This window comes from Populus nigra, chromosome 6 (assembly GCF_951802175.1).
Source record: "Populus nigra chromosome 6, ddPopNigr1.1, whole genome shotgun sequence".
Lineage (NCBI taxonomy): Eukaryota > Viridiplantae > Streptophyta > Magnoliopsida > Malpighiales > Salicaceae > Populus > Populus nigra.
This window is the reverse complement of record NC_084857.1, coordinates 9,135,657-9,149,047: the sequence shown is the minus strand read 5'-3', so window position 1 is coordinate 9,149,047 and position 13,391 is coordinate 9,135,657.

Sequence of the window (13,391 nt, the reverse complement as noted above, 5' to 3'; positions counted from 1 at the left end):
TTGCTTGGTGGAGGATCAAGGAGTGGTTTTTCCAGGTGATTCCCTAGTAGTTCTAATTACCTATTATAATCAACCTAAAACAAAAGTGTGTAAGCACACAGGTTGTCTTCCAAGCCTATCATTTGTTTGGTATTGTTCTTTGAACAGACCTACGCTATGAGGTATTTTTATGCAAAAATAGCTTCATGGTTATAAAGAAATTTCTTCATACCTTTATTGTTGGCTTACATGCACTATTCAAGATTGAAAACAAGGCCGATTTTCTTGTCAAAATTTCAGCCTTTATGCGGTCGTCCAGCCCTGCCAAACTCAACCTTCTCTCTGTTAACTCACCTGTATTTGTCTAACAACTAAATATTTATCCTTAAGAGATTTCCCTTACACTATCCCATGTTGCAAGACAAGTACAAAAGATACGCACAGTTTAACACACTGATTGAATTACATGAAGAAATCCTAATCTTTTATTAATCTCAACAAAAAAAATACATAAATTCGTTTGTGTGTGTTATGACACAATGATTCTGCCTACTCATATAACTTGCATACTACACACTTGTATACAACCTATGTAAAAACTACATACATGAAAGATTACAACAAAAACTATCCCTAAAGACTAGGAACATATATGGTTAGTTTTGTCCAAAACAGTAAACTACCAATAACTGCCCCAACTGTCGCATCTTTCATGGTCTATCACTCAACAAACCAACTACTCTGCCAACTTACTTGCTGCCAGAATAGGCGTGCTTGCATGCCTTGGACTGTTTGTCGTTTAAATCAAAATTTATGTTTAACATCAACTTATATCCTGCTAAATTGTTAGACATGCATTATTGCTGAATTTGTCATTCTCGATACACGCTGTCATTGCCTATGCATCTTGTCATGCGTGCAAGTAGTGTTTTCGCCGAGCCTTGGACTATCCATTGTCTAGGCTCATCATCAACCTCTACTGTCGATTCTTTCTACACTGTTGATTTCGATACTGTCCTACAAACTGTCATTGCCCACTGTGTTGTTTGTACCCCGACAAATTTAACACCATTAATTACAGTACCCATGACACTAAATTGAAAAGGGGATTAAATATATACAATGATGATCATAAATGTTCTAACCACTGTCACTAATCAAATGATCGCATGCATATGTTTAATTGCCGCTCTGTTATCCCTCTTGAACCACCATGACAACTTTTATTCAGAGGCATTACTAATAATTTCACATCGTTTTTTTCGTTATTATTCACTCTCAACTAGATGACTTGCTCTTTTTTACTCCACGTGACCTTTGATTTAGACATACAACTACATTAAAAATATTGCTTTGAATCTCTGCTTCACCGACAAAATTCAACTCGGGGACACTATAACCAGCTGATACTTGTAAAAGATGGGTACATTATAATTCTTCGACAGTAAAGTAAATAATTTTATAGAGAGAAAAGATATAATGATATTTTAAAAAAATAAATTTTTAAAATATGTATATTAAAAATATTAAGAAAGAAAAAATTAAGAATCTTTGATTTAAGAATTCATGATATATTTATATTTCATGAATCTTGTTTTTTTATGGAGAGAAGAAGCTGAAATGTAATTTTATTTTTATAATATTTTAAGTTATATTCTACTCAAAATAATACGTATTGTATCGGTACAAAATACATACCGAAGGACTTGCATGAGGTCTAAAAAAATTTCACAGCAAGTGTTGGGCTCGGGCAAGATGCCAAGCCCATTAGAGATGAAAAGTGGGTTCATGTGTGCTGTATAGACCCAAACATTTTGGGCTTGGGTGTGACAATCTGAGCTCACAAGCGTGTCCGTGTGCATGCTCATCATTAGTTGGGTGTTTATGCACTGGGTGGACACCCAGTGCACTGCACAGTGCCCATAGGAGCATGGGCTCGGGATACTTGCTTGAGCCCATGTTCCTGGTGTGTGGGCTAGAGATCCTTATCCAAGTTCATGTTTCTTGAGTGTTTTTTTTTATTTTTTTTAAAGGGTTTTTTAGATCTATATTAAAGGAATTTTTGGTTCCATTTTAATTATTTAGATTTATCAATATGCAACTTTATATATATATATATATATAAGTCAACCATATGTATTGTGTATGATAAAATGCAACGCAAAACCATTTCGATTTTATTTTGTTAACTATAAAATTAACTCGTACTAATCTTAGTCATCTTTGATAAACATACCTTAAACTCTATTTTTAGTGGCACTACCCTCCACAATCTACATTATGACTACAAAGGGACATTAGAAATATTAAACTCAATAACTCATGAAAATATGGGGTTTTATATATATTTTATTAATTTTCTCTCATGCGATGTCGCATGATAATTTCAAAATCAGTTTTTATTTAGTGCTATTGCAGTTAAAATGTATATATTTGTAAAAAAACAAACAATTAAAATTCTTAAAAGTAAATATCTTCTATTAGGAGAATTAATATTTTTTATTAATTTAATTTTTACTCATTTTTATAAAAACCTATCTTTTTTATTTGTAACATTTTGTTTTGAATAAAAATAATAAAGGCTATTATAAAAATTAATAAAAATTTCAATCATTTGAATTAAGGAGAGAAAAGAAACTTGTTCATTTATTATTATTTTGTTTTGAAAAAAATATGTTTTTTTTATGATAATTATTGCTCTTTAAAAAGAAACTTATCACGATTTAAAAAGCAAGTTCAATAAGAAAAAAAAAGAAGTAAAATTCGTAACTCGATCATTGACTAAAATCCCTTTAAAAATATTTAATTTTGGTATTTTGAGCTGTGAGTTTTTATATGTGCTGATAAAAAATGAATCTAATTTAAAATCAAAATTTTGGAAGTCAAGAAGGATTTTTAAAATTTTTCTTAAACATTGAATATTAACAAAAATAAAAACTAGCTAACTTGGAACTGTCCCAAGTTTTTTTGGGGCCCTAAAAATTATATAATTTATCTACCTGACCTTAGTATATATGATTCTTAAAATATTTACATGGTTGAAATGCATAACACCTAATTACCAAGCTTAAAAAATGTTAATTTTAGATTCACGTATACAAAGATTTTGATAACTATACTGACCTTCTTAGGGATTTCAAAATTTTGTTTTGAGATGATTTCGATTTAAATCTGTATTTTCTAGAAAATAAAAATTATTTTCCACCTTCAAAATATTTGAAGATTATTTGTGAAAGTAACATTTATAAAAGAAATTTAGTTAAAAACATAAAAATATAAATTCTACAAAAACACATTTAATTCATTTTTCCTTTTTTTTTTCACCGTTAAAGAAAACAAGATTGCTTTCATAATAAAAAATTAAAGAAAGTTAACAGAATCATCGTCTAATTAACAATACCGTCAAAAATTAGAGTTTAAAAAGAAGATACATACCAAGCTTTACTTCAAGGCCCTCCTATATAGCATCTTCATTAGCGTCCAAAGGCATTATTAGCCTAGCTAAAATTAGAAATGCAGATCCTATCTGATAAGAGTACAATGAAAATGAGATCATGAAAAAGATTTTCAACACAAGAAAAATCACGAAAGATGACAAGCAATGAATGATTTTAAATGAAAATGACCCTTATATTATTCAAATGATGGATCTTTCATCACATCAAGTACGCGCATGAATGCAACTATTTGCATAAATAACAACAGGCACAATATTGATGCCCAAGAAACCCTAGGATATATCTGAAAAGCGACGAAAAATCACGGGGCAGCTAAGTTGACATGGTCGGTTGGCTGGATGACATTGTGGGTCAGCTTAATAAATCTGCAGGGAGCTACGTTATCTCTTATATATAGCATAGTTTTTGTACGATTGACTCGTATAAATTGTGCTGGGCAAAGTCTAAATTTGCTTAGGGTTCCACATGCAGTGTGAACCAATCAGCTACCCAGAAGAGAATAACAAGTGCAGTTCTGACTTGTGAAAATAATGTGCAGTACTTTTGTAAATTCTAGGGCGATTTCCAGAGGAATTAATGCTGTTTTTTTCTAATTAACGTCAGAATATATATAGACATTCACGAATACATCATCTGTTGCAGGGTATGGATTAGTATTTTAATTTTGAAATTAACAATAAAATAAATGTACGTAATATATTATATATCAGAATATAGATTTGATATGTGCAGTGTGTTGTAATTTTGAAACCAATTACAAAATTAATAAACTTAATATGCATTTTTTTTCTTTGCAATCAGAAAACAAATTTAATTACGTGTGTGTGTGAATAATTATAAACAGATGCATGCTTGTGAAATCTATAATCTACTCTCCAAATCTTATCAAACTTCAATTATTCTTTGCAGTAGATTTTTTAAGTATTCATCATAATATTTTCTATCATCTATCATTGTCATGTCCTTATATTGGTAGATGGAGAGAGGATTAGAGTGGTTGGAATTATCTCTTCGTGATAGATTTTTTTCTAACGGGTAATCAAGTTTTTTTTTTCTTAGTTTCAGTCCAGTGTTTTCGGTATTGTTTTTTCGGTGTTGATGGCTGGAAAAGTAGGAGTTTCGGGTGGCTGAGTTCTTAGCACAATGGTGCTTAGGCGTTAGAGCAGTGATTGATTTGTTACTAATTATACAAGTTGATCCGAGGCCAGGGGAACAAAAGAAACTAGAAGGCTTGAAATAAATAGGATTCGTGCAATATTTGGCAGGACCTTAATTTCTCTTATTGTTCAGTGTATATATATCGGGTTGTAGCAAGCACGTCGATAGTGAGAAGAGAAGTCGTATGATGGAATATGCAATATCTACCGCAGGACTAGCGATCATAAGTTGTATATATATACGCACAGTGTAAGCAGAGTTGCTTTATTGGTCTTTTCTGCATAAAAACTTGGTTTCATTAATTGCAACCTGCTAGAATAAAAGGAAAGGGGCGAGGGATCGAGGTGGCTTTTTTTTTTTTATGGTAAAATTATAATATTTAATCACCTGATTCGGCTGATTTTAGTTGAATGCATAGGTTAGGTGGGGTTGCAGTGCAGGCTGTTGTTAGCTGTTGTCTCGAAGGTGTTTCTTTTCCCTGCATGATTAATCTACGAAGCTACCAGCTTCCTTTGAATATTTCTGCCTTTTCCACATGTTGCGTTCAATTTTTCTTTTCTTACAATACACGAGAATGAGTTTTGAATTCATTTTATTGTTGTTTAAGGAACACAATGTGTGCAGATGTTAAAGAACTTCTGATATTCCTTCACAACATCTGGTAAGTGATTTCTTTGATTTTCTGGACATTTTACTCCTTTTGAGTTCCTGGGTCCATTTTGCATAAATAGGCCAACTGTTAATCTTTTTGCACTCTCTTTGTGCGTGTCCGGGAACAGATACCCCTGCTGAACCTCGCTGATGGAATTGGGTAAAATTTCTTTGCGACTGAAGAGAATGAGAAAACATTCCATCTTTTGTCTGTATATAATTGGACAAGCTCATTATGAACTTCAATTTTTAAACAATACAAGTCAGGTTACTGTTAATCAAATATTGCTATGTACGTGGAAATATTTTTTTTAAAAAAATTTATTTTTCATATAAACATATGAAAATGATCTCAAATCATCAAAAAATAATTTAAAGAAAAAAATAAAACAATCTATAGTTTTTTTAAAATACATTTTTAAAATACAAAAATAACTTTTTACGATTTCACGATCCGAATTTATTTTGTATTTTTCATGCCATATTAAAAATATATTTTTAACAATCTTGTCATAACTTTTATTTTTTTAACTGCAACATCTCTTTTTGCTTGGCAGATCCTATCACGATCATATGCTAACATCTAATATTTTTGTATAAGTTTATAAATATTTTTGTATATTTTTTTTTTCTTTCAATTCATTTTCTTTTGCATCAGCTTAATTATAAATATTATTTACAATCTACACTTGCAAATAACATCAAACATACTTTCATATATAATACAATTAAATTAAAGAACATATATAATACACTAATAAAACACCATATTTGCATTAATATACAATAATATTTAATATTGGTTGTGAAGCACGGACTCCAAAACTAATATACTCACACGTATGCATGTCAATCTTTGTTATCGTCTAACAATTTAATATTACTACTTTAATAGATGTTGAAACACGAAAACGTTTGTTTTTTTAATAAATAAAATACATGCAATAGCTAAATTAATCTAGCTATTGCATGTATTTTATTTATTAAAAAAACAAACGTTTTCGTGTTTCAACATCTATAAAAGTAGTAATATTAAATTGTGATTAAACACATGGCTTCCAAACGTGTGTTCTTTATGCTTTTTTTAATATTTAACACTTTGTACACTCGAGGAAAGCAAAACTAACTTTATTACAATCAATGTATAAAATATGGACACACTGCATGCAATCTTATACTGTAACTAGTTATTAAACCTCCTGTTGTTTCAGGTCATTGAGTAGCTCATATTACAAGTAAATTAAAACCTAAAACACAATGTCTTTTTACTCTCTCTTTTTTTTCCCATGTAGCCTACTGTAGCAATAATAATCATGGTTTATTATATATAAACAGAAGTGCAGTTCAAGAAACAAAGTTTTTTTAGCATTATTTTTTTTTTCAATTTCATCGATCTTCTTACATGACCATTTTATGTGTTGACATCTACTTCTTTTTATATAATTTGATGTACACTCGATGTCTTAAAAAATTATGAACTCATTAAAAAATAATTTTATAAGAAAGAATTTAAATACTTCTTTTTACACACTTTGACGTACACACAATGTCTTTAAAAATTATGAAATCAAATTAAAGAATAATTTTATGATAAATAATTTAAAATGATACTTTCTTTTATATAATTTGATGTACACACATGGTATATTTAAAAATTATGAAATCAAATTAAAGAATAATTTTATGATAAATAATTTAAAATGATACTTTCTTTTATATAATTTGATGTACACACATGGTATATTTAAAAATTATGAATTCAAATTAAAGAATAATTTTACAAGACAAAATTTAAAATGATTGTTAAAAAAAAAAGGACCAAAATAAACCTAAAAAAAAACACATATCCCACTGTTAAATTATGTGGAAAAATTTAGTTTGATCCATAAAGTTTTAGTTTAAGCATTTTTTTATCCATATTGTTTCTTAATTTTATATTTTGATCCTACATTTCATTTTTATCATGTTTTAGCCCCACAATGTTGTTTAAGAGGAGAGAAAGTCATTGAAAGAATAAAAGAAGAGAGAAAGGGGTTGGTCGGCAATATTAATTTGGTAAAAAAAGATCAATTGGGTTCGTCTTTCGAGAGTGCAGCTTCATGGAAGTAGTTTGGAGTTTTCATCTTCCTAGAAAAAATAGAATGAAGCTCAATTTTTCTTATTCAGTCTCTTTTTTTTGTTTTTGATCAATATGAGTTTTTGAGTTAAAATGAATTTATATAGATTAATGGGGGTTTTCGTTTTATTTCTACAAATTATTAAATCAAGCATAGGGACAATATTTGCTTAAAATATAATAGTTTAATGATAAAATTGCTTAAATTGATAGTATATTCCTTGTTGTGCCACAACCCTAGTTTAGGAGCAAAATGTCATTAAACCTTTGTCATAACCCAATTTTTTACCCTTTTATTTTAATTATTTTATTTACTGAAAAAAATGATGATGAAAAACAAGTGAAAAATAAAATGAAGAATGAATTAAAATTTGGGTTAAGGGCGACATGATTAGAAGTTTAAAGATTTCATTAAACTTTTGACTAGTTTAATTAATCAAATCAAGGGTTTAATTGGATAATTGATAAGTTTTGAGACTTAATTAAGCTTGGAATTAATTTAATTAATCCAATCAAGGTTTTAATTGGAGAATTAATAAGTTTTGAGACTTAATTAAGCTTGAAATTAATTTAATTAATTCAATCAAGGGTTTAATTGGAGAATTGATAAGTTTTGAGACTAAATTAAACTTGGAATTAATTTAATTAATGAAATCAGGGACTTAATTAAAGAAATATCAAACTTTGGGGTTTAATTGGGGTTCAAATTGCAAAAATTAAAATCTAAGGATCAGCTTCAAAATAGCGCGGAAATGCAAGGATCCAATTACATTTTAACCAGGGGCTTGATTGCAAAATTATAAGAATTACAAGGACCAAATTGAAAGCAACCTTTAGAACTAGAAAACGAAGTCGTTTTGCAGCAACTGTTCACCATCTTCTTCCTTTGCAACGGCTCTGCCATTAAAGGCAGAGACGTTTCGTCCGTTGGCAGCCAACACCTACGTTTCTTCATTGAAGGCGTCGGTTACAGAACATTTAGGAGGCCGACTGTTACCACCATCGAGGTTGTCGCTGGCTTTATAAAAGCTGGGCAAAGGCGACCTCGTGAAAAAAGGAAAAAAGGGCAGAACTGAGGGGACTGAAAGGTGAAAAGGAATCACAGAACCAAGGAGAAAAAACTAAAAAAAACTAGGAAAACAGAGAGAGAGGGACGAAAAAAACCAGAGAAGAAAAAAAATGCCGGGGAGAGACAGAGGAATCACAGAACTAGGAGAAGGAAAAGGAGGAGCAGAACCGAGGGGAGGGAAGACAGAGAGAAGAACGAAAACACAGAGGAACTGGCTGGTGAAAAAAGAAGAAAACAGAGTGGAGAGCAAGGGAGACACGAAAACAGTGAGAGGCATTGGCCAGCTAATGCATGAGCGCCAACCTCGTCCCCGGGTACGCCACCCCCTTCACCCTCCGAACAGATGAACACAAAGAAAATGAAAGGTGAACAAACACATACAAAGAAAAAAAACAGAGGACCAGCAGAGGGAGAAGAGAACGGACAGAGAGAGACAATGAGAGAGTCAAGAGAGCAGAGAGAACAAAACACATCAAAGGGAAGAGAAACAGAACAACAGAAAAAGAAAGAGCAAAGAGCAGAAAGGAAGCTTGAAGAGAGGAGTTTCGCCCATCCATTCTAGCAAAGTCTCTGCAAAACCGGGTAAGTTCTTCCTTCTCCCCGCTTTGTAAATTAAGCTTCATTTGTTGTGCAAAGGTAAAATAATTACCTACAGATCACTGGCTTAGGCCGGGCCGGGCTGGTTAGGTCTAACCTAGCCCACATGAGCTGAGTTGGGCCCGACCTAAAAAAAATAAAAAATAAAAAAGTAGAAAAAAATAAAAAATGTGTGCATGCATGAAAAATAAAATTTATTTTGTTAGTTTATTCACTGACGCCAGAGTCAGGAATAAAAATACTGATTTAATTGATTTTTTTTTGTTTTTATTTAGCTACATAAAAAATAAAAAAAATAAGTGAATGCGTAATAAAATAAATTTATTTTATTTGTTTATTCACTAGCGTTAGAGTCGGGAATAAAAAAATTGATCTAAATTTATTTTATAGCTACGTAATATTTACTAACGCCAGAGTTAGAATTATCCATAGTTGAATATTCACTGGCGCCAGAGTCAGAAATATTATAAGCAAACTATCATAGAATAAACTAATAAACATTTAGAAATTTAAGACAAAAATAGCAATGCAGCCTGCCTCAGGCAGAATGTTTAAGGGGTGATAATATCTTTCCTTTTACGTAACCAGTCCCGAACTATAGAATCTCTGTTGACCAGTTAGGGTTCCTAGTGATCATAATACTAGGTGGCGACTCCTTAAACAAGACATTTTTTCTAAAAGAACAAGATGCTAAAAATCTGTTCTTTTTCTATAATCAAGATTATTTTTAGGACTGCCGTGATATTGGGTGCGATAACCTTTATAAGAATGGATTAATGAAGGTAGAAAGGTAAATTTGATTATATTGTTTTCTTCTTCTTCTCACTTTAATTTTTTATTAATATTTTGATGTCATGTATATATTTTCAATAAAATAAATATGATTGTGTAATTTCTTCTTCTTTTTCTTCTTACTATTACTATTACTATTATGCAAAATATTGATATTTTCATGAAAAAAATGGTTTTAATATCTACATTAATTTCATTTCATGCAACATGTCTTTTGTAATAATGAATATAATTTACCATGTGTGATGAGTCCTTAAATCCAAGATACCTAGGAATAAGACTGATGTGTTGGATAATTAACTAATTTTTTAGTTCAAGCAATTTGATCCATTATCCATAATTAAAATATTTAGTGACTTGATATGAAAAGTCCAGAGAGTTTGTAAGTGGAAGTAGGTGATATCTGGTAAAGCAGATAATTAGTAAATGTAGTAATAACAAGTGGGTAAATCAGGTGACTGGTAGCTGATACTTGTAAAAAATAAAGACATGATAACTCTCTGATAGTAAAGTCAATAATTTTGTAAAGAGAGAAGATGCAATGATATTTTAGAGAGATGAACTCTGAAAATATGTATGCTAAAAATGTTGAGAAAGAAGAAATTAAGAACCTTTGACTTAAAAGATTCATGATATATTTATCCCATGAATCTTGTTCTTTTATAGAGAGGGGAGGCTGAAATATAATTTTATTTTTATGATATTTTAAATTGTATTCTACTCAAAATAATACGTATTGTACTAGTGCAAAATATATACCAAGGGACTCGTAGAGGGTCTAAAAAACTTTTTATAACGAGTGTTGGGTTCGGGCAAGGTACCTGATCCCATTAAAGATGAAAAGTGGGTTCATGTGTACTGTATAGACCCAAACATGCTGGGCTTAGGACAATCTGAGCTCACAAGCGTGTCGGTGTGCATGCCCATCACTAGTTGGGCGTATATGCACTGAGTGGACGCCTAGTGCACTGCACAGTGCCCATGGGAGCATGGGCTCGGGATACTTGCTTGAGCCCATGTTCCTGGTACGTGGGCTCGAGATCCTTACCCGAGCTCATGTTTTTTAGGTGTTTTTTTTTATTTTTTTTCTTTTTTAGAGGGTTTTTTGGATCTATATTAAAGGAATTTTTGGATCCATTTTATTTGGATTTATCAATATGCAACATTTATAAAAGAAATTTAGGTAAAAACATAAAAATATAAATTTTACAGAAACACATTCAGTTCATTTTTCCTTTTTCTTTTCACTATTAAAGGAAACAAAGTTGATTTCATAAGGGAAAAATAAGGAAAGGTAACACAACCACCACCCAACAATATATACCGTCGAAAATTAGAGTTTAGAAAGAAGATACAAACCAAGCTCTGCTTCAAGGCCCCCCCTATATAGCATCTTCATTAGCGTCCAAAGACATTATTGGCCTAGCTAAAATTGGAAGTGCCGATCCTATCTTATAAGAGTAAAATGAAAAGGAGATCATGACCAAGGTTTTCAAGACAAGAAAAATCAAGAAAGATGACAAGCAATGAATGATTTTAGATGCAAATGGCCCTAATATTATTTAAATGATTGATCTTCCATCACATCAAGTGAGCGCATGAATGCAACTATTTGCATAAATAACAACAGGCACAATATTGATACTTGTTTGAGCCCATGTTCCTGGTACGTGAGCTCGAGATCCTCACCCGAGCTCATGTTTTTTGGGTGTTTTTTCGATTTTTTTAGAAGGTTTTTTGGATCTATATTAAAGGAATTTTTGGGTCCATTTTATTTGGATTTATCAATATGCAACATTTATAAAAGAAATTTAGTTAAAAACATAAAAATATAAATTCTACATAAACACATTCATTTCATTTTTCCTTTTTCTTTTCACTGTTAAAGAAAACAAGGTTGCTTTCATAAGGGAAAATCAAGAAAAGGTAACACAACTACCGCACAACAATATATACCGTCGAAAATTAGAGTTTAGAAAGAAGATACAAACCAAGCTCTGCTTCAAGGCCCCTCCTATATAGCATCTTCATTAGTGTCCAAAGACATTATTGTCCTAGCTAAAATTGGAAGTGCCGATCCTATCTTATAAGAGTAAAATGAAAAGGAGATCATGATCAAGGTTTTCAAGACAAGAAAAATCAGAAAAGATGACAAGCAATGAATGATTTTAGATGCAAATGGCTCTAATATTATTCAAATGATTGATCTTCCATCACATCAAGTGCATGAATACAACTATTTGCATAAATAACAACAGGCACAATATTGATGCCCAAGAAACCCTAGGATATATCTGAAAAGCAACGAAAAATAACGGGGCAGCTAAGTTGACATGGTCGGTTGGCTGGATGACATTGTGGGTCAGCTTAATAAATCTGCAGGGAGCTACGTTATCTCTTATATATAGCATAGTTTTTGTACGATTGACTCGTATAAATTGTGCTGGGCAAAGTCTAACTTTGCGTAGGGTTCTAGGGTTCCACATACAGTGTGAACCAATCAGCTACCCAGAAGAGAATAACAAGTGCAGTTCTGACTTGTGAAAATAACGTGCAGTTTTGTAAATTCTAGGGCGATTTCCAGAGGAATTAATGCTGTTTTTTTTAATTAATGTCAGAATATATATAGACATTCATGAATACATCATCTGTTTCAGGGTATGGATTAGTATTTTAATTTTGAAATTAACAATAAAATAAATGTACGTAATATATTATATATCAGAATATAGATTTGATATGTGCAGTGTGTTGTAATTTTGAAACCAATTACAAAATTAATAAACTTAATATGCATTTGTTTTCTTTGCAATCAGAAAACAAATTTAATACGTGTGTGTGTGAAAAATTTATAAACAGATGCATGCATGTGAAATCTATAATCTACTCTCCAAATCTTATCAAATTAACTTCAATTATTCTTTGTAGTAGATTTTTTAAGTATTCATCATAATATTTTCTATCATCTATCAATGCCATGTCCTTATATTGGTAGATCATGGACTAAAATCATCAGATTTGACAATTAATTCTAAACAAACTGAATTTTATTCTAAAATAGGAAATTAAAAATTGACAATAGATCGAGAAGCAAAAATCTTTTATTGAAATATGTTTAAGGAAAAATTACCATAACCACTCTGTAATTATATCATTTTTTATTTTTTTTCTCTCTATTCTTTTGAAAATTACAACTTTAGATATTGAGTTAGCACAAATTTTTAAATTGAACTGAAAAATTAAATTACTTTTATATATAATACATCAGAAACACAAACAAAAAATGTATTGAAAATTCTCTCTGGTATAATTCTTCTCTTTTCGGACATCATTTTCTCTCTCTTTAAAATTTTTTTTTGAAACCTAACCAAATCAAAGTAAAAACCTAAGTGGTAGAAAGGGAAAGAGGGTTACTGCATGTTAAGGCAGGTTTTGATGGAGAAAGGATTAGAGTGGTTGGAATTATCTCTTTGTAATAGATTTTGTCTAACAGATAATCAAGTTTTTTTTTCTTAGTTTCATTCCAGTGTTTTGGGTATTGTTTTTTCGGTGTTGATGGTCGGAAAAGTAA